This window comes from Mastomys coucha, unplaced genomic scaffold (genome assembly GCF_008632895.1).
Source record: "Mastomys coucha isolate ucsf_1 unplaced genomic scaffold, UCSF_Mcou_1 pScaffold8, whole genome shotgun sequence".
NCBI lineage: Eukaryota > Metazoa > Chordata > Mammalia > Rodentia > Muridae > Mastomys > Mastomys coucha.
The window spans coordinates 33,050,817-33,066,544 of record NW_022196914.1 but is presented as its reverse complement, the minus strand read 5'-3'; the positions used below and the strand labels follow the sequence as shown (position 1 = coordinate 33,066,544).

Below are 15,728 nucleotides of genomic sequence, written 5' to 3'. Positions count from 1 at the left end.
ATTTGCACTTCATATCTTCTAGGAAGGGGAAAATCAGTTTCCTCCAACAGAGTGTCACTGGGTATATCAGCTACAGTCCAAGGCAGGCCCTATGCTCAGGAGTTGGCTAATACAAAACTAACTCAATTTTGAATACATGTAGGGGTTAGGGCTTAAGTTTAATTTTTATTTATTTTGAGTATTTTTTCCTTACTGGTTTTATTAATTATAGTCTATGAGAGGAGGGAGAAAGGGAAATAAGGAGGAAGGGAGAGAGGGAGGGAGAAAGGAAGGGAGGGAGGGAGAGGGAGGGAGAGGGAGAACATAAAATTGGGTTGGTAGGTAAGTAGGCAAGATCTTAAAATAGAGTTAAGGAAAGTGAACACATGATCAAAATGTATGAAAAAATGTTAAAATAACTGAAGTGGATAAGTTGAAGCAATATCAAATATATGTAAATACATGATTATATTCCATTACATTCCTGTCTGAACCTCTCTAGAATAAGAAAAAAATATTAAGCTGGGAACAGAATTGTCAAATATCTAAGGGCTAATTTTTCTGTTTATTCATCTGCCAAAAATATCAATGTTTTTAAACATTCTATGACTATATAACCTCAATTTCTGTATCAGTTTGTGATTTTATTAATTCAACATTACAATCTAAAATCCTATGACAAATTATAATTATAGAAGGCATAATGTTATTGAATTTAAGAGATCATAAAGTATTCAGTAGCATTCCTCTTCCGCTCAGTCAGAGAGCAGTGTCAGTGGATGCACTTTTCTCTTGCTGTATACAAGACCACCACCATGTGGTTTATTGCTAAGAATTGTCTTGTTGAAGAGCATTAACAAACATTAAATCAAAAAGTGCTAACACTGATAATTCTCTTTTGGAAATAGAGTAGCTCTGCTACATGTATAAATGTGAAACATTTCGTTTTTTACAGATAATGTAGCTTTCCTTTGAAAGCCAAAGATTCTAGTTTTTGCCTGTGACAAGGAAGCTTTGTCACATCCCCCACATGTGACTTTAATACTCAGATTATCCCTGGTGTCACCATACAGACACAAACTCAGTCTACCTCTCATCCTACAGCACCAGGAAGGGCACAGAGGGCTGGAAAGAGCAACTCTACTCTGCTCATGGGCAACTATCTGAAGACCACTGTGGTAAAGGTGAAGGATGTTGTGAAAGATTTTAATTTTGTGCAAACAAGAGGCTCACTAGGGACTTCTCCCATGGCCACAGAGGATAAGTAGGTCCAAAGATGAAAATTAAATGACTATGATACATAGACACCCCTGTTTATAATGCAAAAGAAAGACATCAGAAAGAAAGGACAGACATAAGGAATATCTATGAGACTTCTGTGTCAATGTGACTCTTCTCCAATCTGCAAATGTCTTACTGTCTCAGCATACATGTGTAGTGTGGGTGGGGCTGCAATATCTATATATGTGTAGGCATGCATATATGTGTGTATGTGTATAGATGGAGGATAGAAAGATATGTAGATTATTAAGTGATATATAGATAGATGATAGGTAATGGGTAGATGAGTTATAGATAGGTAGGTGATGGACATATAAGTAGATGATAGATAATACATGATAGAATGATAATGGAAGGATACAGGTAGATGATGATAGTTGATGGATGGAGAAATATAGGTACATGATTATAGACAGCAAAAGGCATAAATATATGAGTAGATATGTGATGGATAGATAGTGAATAGATAATAGATGACACATAGACACATAAATGGATGAATGGATAGATAGATAGATAGATAGATAGATAGATAGATAGATAGATAACATAGGTAGACAGATAATAGCTAGGGAGATAGATGATAAGTAGATGATAGAGATGATAGATGCATAGATACATAATAGATGATGATAGAGAGATAGATGATAAGGAGATAAATAATTGATGTTAGATGATATATACATAAATAGCTAGCTAGCTAAATGATCAATATATAGGTAGATAGATGATAGATTGAGAGATAGATGATACATAGACAGATGAAAAGATAGATTGTAGTCTAGGTAGACTGAAAGATAGATAATACACCAGTAGGTAATAGGTAGATGATATATGGACAGGTAAATAGATGATGGGCAGGTAGGTGATGGGAAGATTTATAGCTTGGTTTTACTTGTTGCATTGTGTGCTCTGGGACCTAATACTTATCTGTTGTGAGAAGCTTGTTGCTCATTCCTGAACTTAAATTTTCTGTGAACCTACACTAAGAAGTAAGAAGTTGACTTAAGACAGTCTTGTAACTACAAAAACCTATGGCATTACTGTGTCCAGCCCAGGCCTAAATGGGAGAGGGAGATAAAAGAGAAGAGATGAGGAGGAAGAAGGGAAGAGAGAAAACAATTACAGGATCTCTGAGGGAGGTTTTACATGTTTACTCAACCTCAATATTGATACTTAAGTATTGCTATGGGAGTGAGTGAGTCAGTGGTATTGAGGAGCAATTGTTGGCACTCTGCTTGTCTCCCCTGCTTGTCCATCTGCTTGAAGTTCCATCTTCTTGAAGGTCCTTTCATGGGGCCCCGTTGGCAGGCAGCAGGGTGGGGTTCAGCCTCTCAGAGGTGCTGTGTGCTTTAAGCTGTCCTGTTGCCAGATGAATCCTGCATGATGTTCACGGGACGACAGAGGAGTGTCTGTTCTCAAGCACAGTTTATAAATATTCTTTCAAAATTTTGCAACATGTTCAAAGGCATTTTTAATATTGCTTTAATTTAATTCTGGCAAGGACAAACGTGTCTGCAAAAGTTTCCCCTAAATCCGCATTCGTAGCTTCTTACAAACAAGGGGTGGGGATGGATAAGAATGCCAGCGATGCCTTTCATATTCTAAGAAGAGACCAGACACAGATTTAGAAAGTCATGCTAAGGACACAGAAACTCAGAGGTCCTGCACAGCGAGGTCAAAGGCTGTAACCACATGAGCAATTCAATTGAACGAGCCAAAAGACATCAGTTTCTTTACTGTCTTACCCCCAGCCTCCACCTGTCCGCTGATGGAAGCCAGAGTCTCCTAAGTGTTTCCAGGCTGTCCTGCAGTGAGGCTGTGGCTTCCCTTCACAACATCCAGCCCCTCTTTCCACTCTTCAGGCCCTAGGGAGCCTGACAGCCCCAAGACACTACCTTGTTTTTTTGTTTTGTTTTGCTTATAAGAGACTATCTTTTAATAGTGGATGTACTGTGGAAGATCACAGGAGGAGACTGGGGGCCTGAGAATATGCCATGCTCTCTTGTCTGGTCACACACTTGTCCACTAGCACCTGCCTAGCCTACCTGCACTGATACATCTGCAGACTTGTGGCCAGAGGTTCATGAGCAGAATGGCCGGCCCCTCACATCCCTATGATGAAGCTTCTAGACTACAGTGTTCCCACCAGGCCTCTTCTAGGCAGCCTCTATCCAAGCACCAGCAACCCAACATTTATTCTACAGAGCCTCAGGCTGTCCCCAAGTGGAGTCTAAGGCAGCAGTACCCTAAGTGTATACTAGACCTGCATAGGTTCTTCCCAGAACAGTGAAATCACAGGGGACTATCGAGGGATCACCCCCTTAGGGTCTCCTTTACTTAGGGGTAGGACCCTAATTTACTTCTATTTGAAGAGAAATGTGTGGAACTTCCTTACCCTTAGGACTCATACCTCCCACAATTCCTGCAGAAGGTCCACCTCTGTACTGTTCTGAGAGACACTTTGAGGCCAGGCTGGTGGGAGGGGCAGGGAGGAGGTAGTGGTGGGTAGAACTTGACGAAATTCTTTTCTACAACACGATCCTTGTTTATTTACAAGTTTATCTCTCTTCATGAGACGCTGGGAACCTCAACAGTCCTCAACATTCCTCCTCCATGCAGTGGTATCTCAGAAAAAAGAAAGATCACAAGGTTACAAGAACCACAAAGAAAATCAGAGTGAAGACTCAAGAATGTGATACGCATGCTGCTGGGCTGCTGTAGTGTTCAGTGGGTGAGCCCTTCGCCAGCACTTGCAAAGCACTGGGTTCAAGCCCTAACATAGGCAAAAATCTATAAATAATACACATGAATTACCAAATAACTAAGTAGTTAATTATATTTTTATGGACAGAAATTTATACATGCCTTCTGGCCATTTTTTTTTTCTTATGACACTGACTCTGCCAGGCAGGTTCATTAAAATCCTCAAGTCAGCGGAGTAGCTGAATGGCTGTGAGTTAAACTGCTGATTCACTGAAGTTCAGACAAGCCCCCTCCTGTTCCCATGTAGACAGAGGGTCCTTGCCCAAGGACTTCCATAGAAGGCTGTAGCAGAGGCATGAGTGTCATCACAATGCGATGGAACAGGTGCCTCACGCCAAAGCTCACAGGGAAGATAAGTCTAAGGTATATATCTCAGGGGAAACAACAGTGTTGTTCTCAGCATGGTTTGAGCCTCAGTGACCTTTAACATCTGCCCTCTCCACATGAGGACATGCCAGAGAGTGCACAGGATGGGCCTTGTGGCTCCAGCAATGTACGTATAGCAAAGAATGGCCTAGTCAGTCATCAATGGGAAGAGAAGCCCTTGGGCCTGTGAAGATTCTATGCCCCAGTGCAGGGGAATGCCAGGGCCAGTAAGCATGAGTGGGTGGGTTGGTGAGCAGGGGGAGAGGGGAGGAAAGAGTGTTAGCTTTTTGTTTTTGTTTTCATTTTTGTCTTTGATATTTTTTCAGAGGGGTAACCAGGAGAGGAGATATCATTTGAAATATAAATAAAGAAAATATCTAATATAAAAAAAGAAAGGATCCTTTCCAACTCTGAAAAAAAAAAAGAAAATGAATCTTAATATTCAGAGTCCTGAGATACCACTGAAATTCTCACCATGATATATAGGTGATACAGGTGAATGAGTATATAATATGAATGTGTACACATGTGTGTGAGAATGCATGTAGATATAAGTATCTGTGTATGTGCATGTATGTGTAAGTGTGTGTAAATGTCACTTGTATGTGAAGGGATGTTTTCTGACTGTGCTTGGGATGCAGAATCTCTCCACCATAGTGACCCACTTCTGTTTCTAATGAATCAACAGTTCTGAGATCTCACCTGCTACCTGTAGCAATATTGTTTAATGCCCACGAAGTGGGGGGCTTAAAACAAACTGGGGTTGTGTGAAGTGTCTGACTATGGTGCAATTCTTCCAGAACCTTCTAGAGCTTCCAGTGGTAGAGACAGACTATGACAAAGAAGGCTGTGGTTAAACAGCTTCCAAGCAAACTACTTCTTTGTCGGAGGCCCAGCCTTGGCTCTCTCATTCGTAATTAAGCAATAATCCCCCAAAACGTACTTATTACCAGCAGTTAATGACGACTTTGTTGGTTAACAGCTCAGCCTGGAGCTGAGGACTGTTAACACTCTGTCAAGCTTCCTGTTATGAGGGCTAAGGTTTTATTCAAACACACTTGCACCGCAGCTGGAGAGCTGCATGGGTACCGGGCATCCCCAGTGGCTAATGACCTGCCTTTTTCCACTGCATGGAGCAGAGAGTGAGAGCATTCCATCGTGTTTATATAACAGCTGTTAACGGCTGCTGCCTGGTGCCACTCCGATGGGGACATGGTGTGACACGGGTTCAACTGCTTCCTCCCTTGTGTCAAAGACGTTATTTGTTGCTTTTTGCTTGTTGATTGCTGTCAGCATTTCAGCCCTGGGTATTTGACCTTTAAAATAGGAGCCATCGAGAGGTAAAAGACATATGAGCAGAGTCTATCTTCCCATGCACATCATAGCTGCTTGCCTCCTTCAGCCGGGACAGCGCAGTGACAGATGCAAGAGAAGCCCTGGGCATGTCCATATTTAGCTCCTATCACCGTTTACTCTAAGAAACATCGATAAAGTAATTAAACAGACAGCAGAGTCCTTCTTCCACACAAGACACCCACACTTACTTCCTTGTGCTTTTTCAGAGTCTCACATTAGTGCTGGCTCTGCCAAGAGTTTGCACCCATATGAGGGACCACCACTCCTAATCCAGGCTGTGGACCTTCAATGTTCTAGCCCAGAGTTGGGCCTTGTTGTGGAAGGGGCTGTCAAGACATGAAGACTCCATTTTCATACCAGTGCTGGAACAGCACCCTATCCTAGGACTTGTCTCTTCTGTATTTTGGGACAGGTGAAGAGACAATACTTAATTTACCAGAGTCACTCAGAGCGCTATGCAGTTGGCCTGTACCTTTTGCCCACAAGCCTGAAGGCCATTGAGGGAAGGAGCCTACTCTTTCAGGCAAATGTGGCTGCCCATTGCGCACTTTGTACATGGAATTCCAGGGCAGCTGTTATGGATACTGAGAACAAGTTCTGGGAGCCCTCAGGCAGGCCGACCTAGTGGAAAGCCCTGAGTTCTCCACCCTAGGCCTCATCACCCTGTGCACCAAGAAGCATTCATTACAGTCATTAAAGAACATGGCTTATTTACAAAGCCACCTCCAAGGAAGCTTCAGAGTCAGCCCCTCTCTCTGGAACATTACAACATGGCTGCCATAATCATTACAACATTACAACAGGTTCTTCTATAGTGACATCACTGTCTCACCCTTGTTAGGTGAAGTCAGGCAAGCAAACACTTGACAGAGAGAGTTCTTGGGGCTAAACTGCAGGAGTTCTGTCTACAGAGCAACTGCCTCTGCTCTGTGTTGAAATATTCTTTACACAGCTACCCCAGCCCTTAATTTGCCAAACTTTGCACCAGGGACTCTATTATATCAGGATATGAAGTGTTTTCTGGTGGGGCCTGGTGTTATAGAAGATGGGTGATAGGGTTATTGTTGTATGAGAGGAGTCTGTGTCTTCCTTAGAAGAAGGGAACTGGTGATAAATACCTTTGCAAACCAGCATGCTCTCATTCATTCTCTTTACCCCACTTCCCATTTCCAGCTATATGCATTGTTAAGGTTTGCATATGCTTGGTTCAGCGAGTAGCACTATTAGAAGGTGTGGCCCCCTTGAAGTAGGTGCATCACTGTGGGTGTGGGCTTTAAAACCCTCAACCAATATTCTGAAGCTAGCAGTCTTCAGTTGAAGATGTAGAACTCTCAGATCCTCCTGCACCATGCCTGCCTGAATGCTGCCAGGTTTCTGCCTTGGTGGTAATGGACTGAACCTCTGAACCTGTAAGCCAGCCCCAATTAAATGTTGCCATTATAAGAGTTGCCTTGGTCATGGTGTCTGTCACAGCAATGGAAACCCTAACTAAGACATGTATGCCCTTCATCTGAACCACACCCCCAAACCCACTGTGTTAATATTCTCCTGCCACCTATAAGGGGCACTTTCGAGATATGACTACTTACAAAGAACCTATCTATTAATTGAGGGGCTTTGTAATTTCATGGACCTTGTATCTTAGTGATCAGTGATCACCCCAGTCCTAAGGATTTGTTTCAGGGCAGGAACTATGACTTAGTGAAGCACCCGCTATGTAACCATGAACCCCCTGGTCCCCCAGACACACACAGACACAACAGAACATGACAGCATATGCTTTTAACCCAGTGTAATGGCTATTCCTGGTTGACAACTTGACTATATCTGGAATGAACTACAATCCAGAATTGGAGGGCACACCTGTGATCCAGATCTTGATGCTGGAAGACCCAAGTTTCTGACCTGGATCTTGGTATGGAGATCTTAGGCATAGTGGCCACAAAAAGCTTAGACCCAGGCAAGGTATTACATGTCTTTAATCCCAGGAGACTGAAGGAAAGGGATCTCTGAGTTCAAGGACAACCTGGAACAAAGCAAGTCCCAGATCCAGGCATGGTGGTACACACTTGTAATCTGGGCCACACCTTCTGCTGGAGACCTACATAAGGACATCGGAAGATGGAAGACTCTCTTCTTTGCCTGCTTGCACTTACTTGCCAGCACATCTATGAGAACCTACTTCTTTAGGATTCTATCTTATACAGAAGACCAGTGGAATCAAGTAGCCTTGTGGGACTAAGCAACTACTAGGTTCTTGAATCTAGAACTACTAGATTCTTTCCGTCCACGGTTGCCCAGTGTTGGGTTAGCTGGACTACAGTCTGTAAGTCATCACAACAAATTCCATCAATATAGAGAGACATTCCATAAGTTCTGTGACTTTAGAGAACCCTGGCTCATATACCCAGCCTAGAAACAAGTTGATTCTTAAAGTCATTTGACTGAGCTTCTGGTGTAGTGAGAGATCTTGTCTCAAGAAATAAGGGTGCAGAGTGAGAGGAAGAATGCTTAACATCAACCACAAATTTCAGGCTTCCATACTGAGACACACACACATACATACACATGAACACACATACAGGGACACACATACCCACACACACATATACACACATACAGACATACACACATATACACATACACATAAACATATACACACATACGGACATACACTCCCAGTGTTTTATCTCCCAGACCCAACAAGTTCCTCCTGGAACAGCATAGTCAGACTTGGAACTTCCAAAGATCTCACCAGGGCTCCAGAGATATCTCAGTTGGTTGAGTGCTTGCATGCAATCAACGGAACCTAAATTCAATCTCCAATACCCATGTGAAACATGTAGGCCAGCAGCTGACTTCTCTTAGACCCTCAGCTTCCAAAACAGAGTACAGAGTCATACACACATACACATACACACATCCCAAACCAACCAAGTAACCAACCAAACAACCAAACAACCAATCAACCAAACAACCAAAACAAACAAACAAACAAACAAACAACCAAACAACCAAACAACTAATCTATGGATTTCATAAAGATCAGGGGAGACACATAAACAACAAACACAAACCACTGCTATTTCCCACAGGTTTCCTTCTTGAATTTAGTGCCATGTGATAGAAATTAAAGCCAGCTGCCCTAAAGAATCATGTTATGACCTCTTTAAAAGGCCAAATACCTAGAAAATGGATGAACTTGTCTGGGACTGTGGATGCCAGGCATGTGCTCTATGGTCATGTATGATTGGTATCCTGTAAAGATAAGCAGTACTGTACAGAATGGGTGTCACACAGGACTTGTGTTATCAGTCATGTCAAACTTGACCCTAGAAGTGATGCATTTTCTTATATTTCTGAAACATCATTTAAATAGGGTTCAAAGACATTTTAAAGTTCTTGGTAAGTTTAAGGATTGTGACTAAGTAAAATTTCTCATCTTGTTGACTTCTGAACACATCAGATTTAACTGGATCTCAGTAAGATAGCCAAGGAATAGGAAGCTAAATGAGAAAACACGTGGAAACTTGTGGTCCAAATTTGCAACTTTGGTCTTCCTACAGCCAAGTGGTCTGTGGCTTAGCTGATCTCTGGAACTCTTATTAAACTCTTCTCAGAGAAGGAAGCAAGCTGGCACAGGCAAGCAAATGGTATCTCTTATTTTTAAAAGAAAGAAATTCAAGGGGCTGGGGAGATGAACAAGCAGCTAGGAGTACCTGTTGCTCTTTCCAAAGGACCAGTGTTCTACTCCACACATATGGTAGCTCACAAGCCTCTGTAACTCCAGTTTCAGGTGCCCAGATGCCTGACCTCCTTAGGTACCAGACACACACATACACTCACACACACACACACACACACACACACACACACACACACACACACACACATACACATTGGCAAAACACCCATACACATAAAATAAAAACAAGTAATCTTACAAAAGAAAAGAATTCTATCTAACATATAACTTCTTAAAAAAATATTACATTTTCTTACCATGTATTTTATAAGATCTAGTCCATAGCTGTTGTTTGGTATTTTCGTTTCCAGTGTGAAGAAACAAAATGGAGACATGGGCCCTGAAGTCCTGGAGACAGTGCATAGATCCTGAGATGTGAACAGGGTCCAGTAACAAGGGCTGGATCAAGCTCTGTGGATAGATGATGTTTGATGGCCCCTTCCCTGAGGCACAAGAACTTGGTCATCTCTATCCTGTTTACCATTCTGTACATCATTTCCTAATATGGATGAGTGCCTTAACACCCAACCAAGAGGGCATCAATCCTCCTTCCACAGCATAGGTGCAGAGTCAGGGAAATGAAGAATGAGGAGCTGATTCCTTTTGATAGGATAGATGTATAGTGTGGTAAAATCAGTGTACAAAACATACACTGCCCAGGAGCACAGTCCCTCAAGCTAAAGTGCTCCTTGCACTGTTTAGAGACATCTGTAGACCCACATCATGGGCAAATCCAAGGAGAAGAACCTATAGCTCTCCCAGTTGTTATTGGAACTTAACTCCAAATCAGCATATGTGTGTGTGTGTGTGTGTGTGTGTGCGTGTGTGTGTTTGTATATGTGTAGTGATTTGAAATACAAATACTTGATAATCGGTGATTTACAAATTGATATCAAATGTGTGTGTGTGCGTGTGCATTGCATGCACACATGCAGGATCACTATCTGTGACATTAATAAACCTCGTTATTCTCCTTTGTCTTCAATGTGGAGCTGTTCATTTTTCCATCAGTTCAACCTTCCAAATAAAAGGTGAGCCCATGAGTGCACACCCGTCTATATTACATTTCCAAGTCTTTCCTCCCCTTGATTTTGTGCTCATTTATCTAGCCCCAATAGACTCATGCCTGTGCATAATCAAACCGTTGCATCAAACACACAGGGAGTCTGTAGTGAGCAGAATATATCAATTAAAAAGTGTGAGGTAGGAGCTAAAAAGGCTTTCATGTGCCTGAGTGTCCCTGAGCTAGATTAGAGTAGCTGGAAGCAGGTTGGGTAGTCATCATATAGCCTGGGGAAAGTTTGTAGGCAACATTCATTTGCTCAGCCAGCACACTAGAAAGACCAGCTCGTTCCTGTGTTCCTGGTCATAACAAACACCTGCTTAAAGCTGAGACAAATTGCTAAGCTGGAGAGTGTTGAAAAGAACCATGCAAAAAATCACAGCATGTAAACAACTGCACCAGCAGCCCAGTAACCAAGGCCTTTGGTCTATAGCTGCTCGATGGAGATTGGGCCCAGCTGGGTCCTGTTCTTAAAAAATTCGAAGAGTGTTTGACCTTTGCTGTCAATCACACTGAGATGTGTCAGGTCCAATTCAGACCCAGGTATCAGATCCAGAATTGCCTTGGGACTAGCACATTGGCTTGCTCTGTGAGGTTCTCCTTTGCTTTGGGCTCATGCCTAGAAGTGTCTAGACAGTACTTACAACCCTAGGGTCAATGAAAATATGGAATTCCTCTAGAGACCTGCCCAGGGTAAGTCTTGGCATAGTGATGTAGAAGTGATTACCTTGCAAAAATGCTTCTTAAGGGACTAGAATCTACATGTCTGTACAACTGGGTCCAGAACTGCTCAGACATTTGGACTAGCTGTAAGGAAGTTATAGTGAAGTTCAGAAAAGGAATAATAAACACATGGGAAGGAAAGCAGACATTTATTCAAACTTGGGGCCAAGAGACAGCTTAGTCAGTACAGAACCGCCTTGCTAGCACTAGAACTTCATTTCTATTCCAGGAGACCATATAAAAGTACAGGATGTGGTAGCCTGTTCACGTGTGATGCCAGCACTGGAGAGATGTACACTGGTGGGTCACAGGGTTCATTGGCCAGTCAGCATCTTCTGGATGACAAGATTCCAGGCCAGGGAATGACACTTCAGGTTGTCCCCTGTTCCCCACAGGCATAAACATATGTACACATTGAAAATAAATACATAAATAAATTCAGATTCTGATATGATTAAGGAAATGAATGAGAACAGGTGGATGACTCCAGAGGGGAGTAATGTGTGATGGTTTCCTGGAAGAGAGGCCCAGGGTGTGTGACTTGTCACTTTCTCCTCTGCAGACCAAACTTTGTCTCCTGTCTGGCCACTCTGAAGACATGGGAGGATGATCAGTGAACTATGTGCCTGTCTTCACTTCCAGGAGATGTGAGTTTGGCTGGTGCATTTAGGCAGTGCTCTGGCCAGAAGACACAAGGGACACAGTGAAGGATAACTATACCTGCTATTGGTGTTTATAACTCACATGCATAGTGTTCTATATCTGAGATATCAACACAAATGTCATTATGCATACATGTACATGAATCTACACACACAGAGACAGAGACACACTGACACACACACAGAGACATACAAACCCACATACATATTCACGCATGCACACAGGCATGTAAATAAATACAACCTGCTGGTTCATTTTATACTTCTAATAGCATGCTACCTAGCATGCTTATGCCTGGAAAAGATTAATTCTCTGTCTCTAAGTGGTCATTAATTTCCTGTAGCTCCTTCTCCAGGGTTGGGGCCCTATGAAACTTGCTCCTTCAGCACTGGCATGTAGTGTTGCCATTGTTCAGGTCTTTGGGTGATCTGTTGTTAAGATTTCTCTGTCTCTTATTTTCTTTCTAATCCCTTCTCTGAGCTGTTTCCTGAGCCTTATGCATACGGGTTGTGTTGAAAATGTATCAGTTGGGGTTCCCTACATTGTTGTTCTCTGGAGTTAATCAGTTGGTCTGCATATGCCTCAGAATAAACATTTTTTGGTGAGGGGTGAGAGCTATACTTACCTGTAAATGTAATGATGCCTCTTAGAATTCAGTTAGAATTTATATTGGTTATGTCAGGAAAGTGATTGTAATAGGCTCTCCTCTAAGATATATGACCTCACTAGCCATTGGCTCAGACTGTTGTAGCAGGCAAAGGATCAATGATCTCACTGGTCACAGGTAGGTGGCTCAGATAGTAATAGCAGGCATGGTTTCTATCCTGTTGAGAGGACATTATGTCCAATGAGACAGCTGTTGATGGCTACCAAGACATGAGTGTCCTAACTTGCTGTGCTGGTCATTGCTCTGGTTCAAAGCTATCACAGCAGGTTAGGACTATCATTGCTTGTCTCCCTGGGAAGATTTTTGTAGTTCCCTCTGATACTATGAGAAATATTCCCCAGGGAAGGGGCTACTAGGACAGACCCAGTTCAGTTCCTTCAAGTCCTGTGTGGCAAGTACATGCTGTCTTCAGCATTAAGGATTTACCTTCATTTGATTACCATAAGGATTACCTTCAATTTTCTGGGATTTAGCCAAGGACAATAACAATATCTTATATTAGTTTGGGAGTCAGACTCCTCTGACCAACAGCTCAAAGCACTATTTCTCATGAGTTTCCTGGGATTTTTGTTCAAAGGCTATGGTGTTTGCATGAACATTATCACCAGAAGGGATTCACACACACACACACACACACATATATATATGTATATATATATGTACATATATATACATATATATATGCATATATGGCATATGTGTATATACACATATTTATATTTATTATATATTGTGTATATTATGTACATTATATGTATTGTATTATATGTAAAATGTAATTTGGGATAAATATAAAACAGAAAGATTTCCTATGTGGTTTTAAAACATCCTTAGTGTTAATTATCCCCATTCCCTACCTCTCTTCTCTATTATCCTACCCCCTTTCTAGTTCCAACTCCAGCCCCAGGTTTTCCTGTATCCTGCAAGTTCCCTTTTAGTACTCCCCCTTTTTACATTCTTGGTGTCTACAGCTACTACAGGTCATACACTCATATCTGAAGATTTTGTGGTTGGGACCACAAAACAGAGAGAGAGAGAAGGAGAGAGAGAGAGAGAGAGAGAGAGAGAGAGAGAGAGAGAGAGAGAGAGAGAGAGAGAGATCTTTCTGTGTCAGACTTACCTCACTCGATATAATATTTCCAAATTCCATCCATTGACCAGAAAATTGTGTCAATGTCCCAAATTTTCATGGAGTCACTTTCATGCCCGTCCAGGAGGAATTTAAAGCTATGGACATCTACACATGTGCACACGAACATCGTTTGGACTGGACATCTACACATATGCACATGAGCTTTACCCTCCTTTGGACAGATACCAAGATGATGGGATTGCATGACATACTTTCAATTGAAAAAGCATGCCAAACTTCCTTCCATAATGACTGTACAGCATCCATAAGTATCTCTCTAGTGCCACATCCTCTGTAAGGAGGACCAGACTTGTGGTTTTATAATATATGTGCAGTGTATTCCTCTTGCCCTAGTTCACAATATCCCCCTGGCTTATGTTGCTGATGGTCTTTTCCATAATGCTCCAGTGGCACAGGCCACTGATGGTCTTTCTATAATCTCATGTGATTTCTGTGCATCTATTTTTAGTGATGTGGTCAGTGGATCTATCTTGTGTAAGAAATTTGGAGCTTCTTGACAAATGTCATCATGGTGGCCGGTAAGTCTTCTTGTGGGAAGGATATAGGACCTCCTGTTTACTTACTGCCTATTCCTGTGAGGTGAAGAGTGAAGATGGGAGCTACCTAGATGCCAATAGAAAAGAGAACATTAGGATACTTCTCAACTTTTTCTGGATGGGAGGTGAAATGTTATTTAAAAATCATAGATTTACTAAGGCAAAATTTAAAGAAAATTATTTTTATGGAACTTTAGAATAACAGGCTTTGGATTCATAATCAATTTGCATGAATATTCTGCAAAGAAAATAATAATCTTCTGGGATAAAAGAGGCCCACATTAAGAACTGTTATTCTCTTGGCAGAAATTTTATGTGAATTAGTTGAATAAATAAAAAGAGCATCCTAGGGTCCCATATAGCCTAGGCTAGCCTCAAACCTACTATATAGTTCTAGGGAGTCTTATTACCACTGACCTTCCTGCCTCCATTTCCTGAGTGATATGGTGAGGCGTGTGTGCTTTCATGCCTGATATACACAGTATAGGGACCAAACTTGGAGCTCTGTGTACCATAGGTAAACATTCCACCAACTAAGCTCATTTCCTATCTTCATCCAATATATTACAATGAGTGCTATGTATCATGACATTGGTAACAGTGTGTCAGCTACTCATGACGTAACAAACATCTCCAGACTCGAGAGCATTCATCAGAGCTCAGTTGCCTGCAGTGAATCATGCTCTGCTCTGAATCATGGTGCTAGTTAGCTCTAGTTAACTGACAGTTGTCTAGTTTTGATAGGTACAGCTCAAGGCCTGGGTTCTAGGTTTATTGCCAGTGCTTTGTCTCCAGCATGCCAGTCTGGAAATGTTCTTATGCCAGGACAAATGTGTTCCAAAAAAGAATAAGAGAAAATACCCATAGTTCTTTGTGGCTCAGAATTGCTACAACACTGAGACCTACATTATGTTGGTGAAATCAAATCACATAGTAAGCCTGATGCAAAGGGAGAGAAATGGGTCCTGCTCTTCAAGACTCCCAGTTGGTGATAATGTACTCCCAGTTGGTGATAAGATGCTCTGAGGGTTCATGCTTTGGAGATGTATGGAGAGGCAAGTCAACTGGCTGGTGCTTGAGGGAAAGTGATGCCAAGTGTTGAAGACACAGCTTGTGCTTGGCTCCTCACTATGCCCATCCTTCGCCTGTAAATGAAACCTGGTTGTGGTTAAACAGTTGTAGGATGTTAACCTGACCATTGTTGCCCTCCATTGATCATTGTATAAAACAATGATCTCCCCACAAAGCCATTCAAAACAATGCATACCAGCTCAGCTACTTCGTTAAATACTGTATTGTCACTCATTTTGCTGTCTGGGGTGACTGTTATGCAAGGAGACTGACACAGCAGCCTTAACTGTGCACAGGTCAAGAGCAATTCCTACCTTGAGATGGCATGGAGTATACCTCCTTAGTTGGTGTTCTGATAT

The 15,728-nt window shown here is 42.0% G+C and overlaps 2 long non-coding RNA genes across 3 annotated transcripts; one reads left to right on the top strand and one right to left on the bottom strand.

Moving 5' to 3' along the window:
- Positions 1 to 2,399: 2,399 nt before the first annotated feature.
- LOC116083600 lies at positions 2,400 to 3,912 on the bottom strand. 2 transcript variants are annotated; one of them, XR_004115791.1, is made up of 2 exons: positions 3,659 to 3,912; positions 2,400 to 2,864 (listed from the first exon to the last, which is right to left on the bottom strand). It is a non-coding gene; the product is annotated as an uncharacterized LOC116083600 (long non-coding RNA). The 2 variants fall into 2 exon arrangements; XR_004115790.1 differs by having other exon boundaries at positions 2,400 to 2,672.
- Positions 3,913 to 4,390: 478 nt separating this feature from the next.
- LOC116083602 lies at positions 4,391 to 14,387 on the top strand. Its single transcript, XR_004115792.1, has 3 exons — positions 4,391 to 4,519; positions 11,842 to 11,926; positions 14,211 to 14,387. It is a non-coding gene; the product is annotated as an uncharacterized LOC116083602 (long non-coding RNA).
- The last annotated feature ends 1,341 nt before the right edge of the window (positions 14,388 to 15,728 follow it).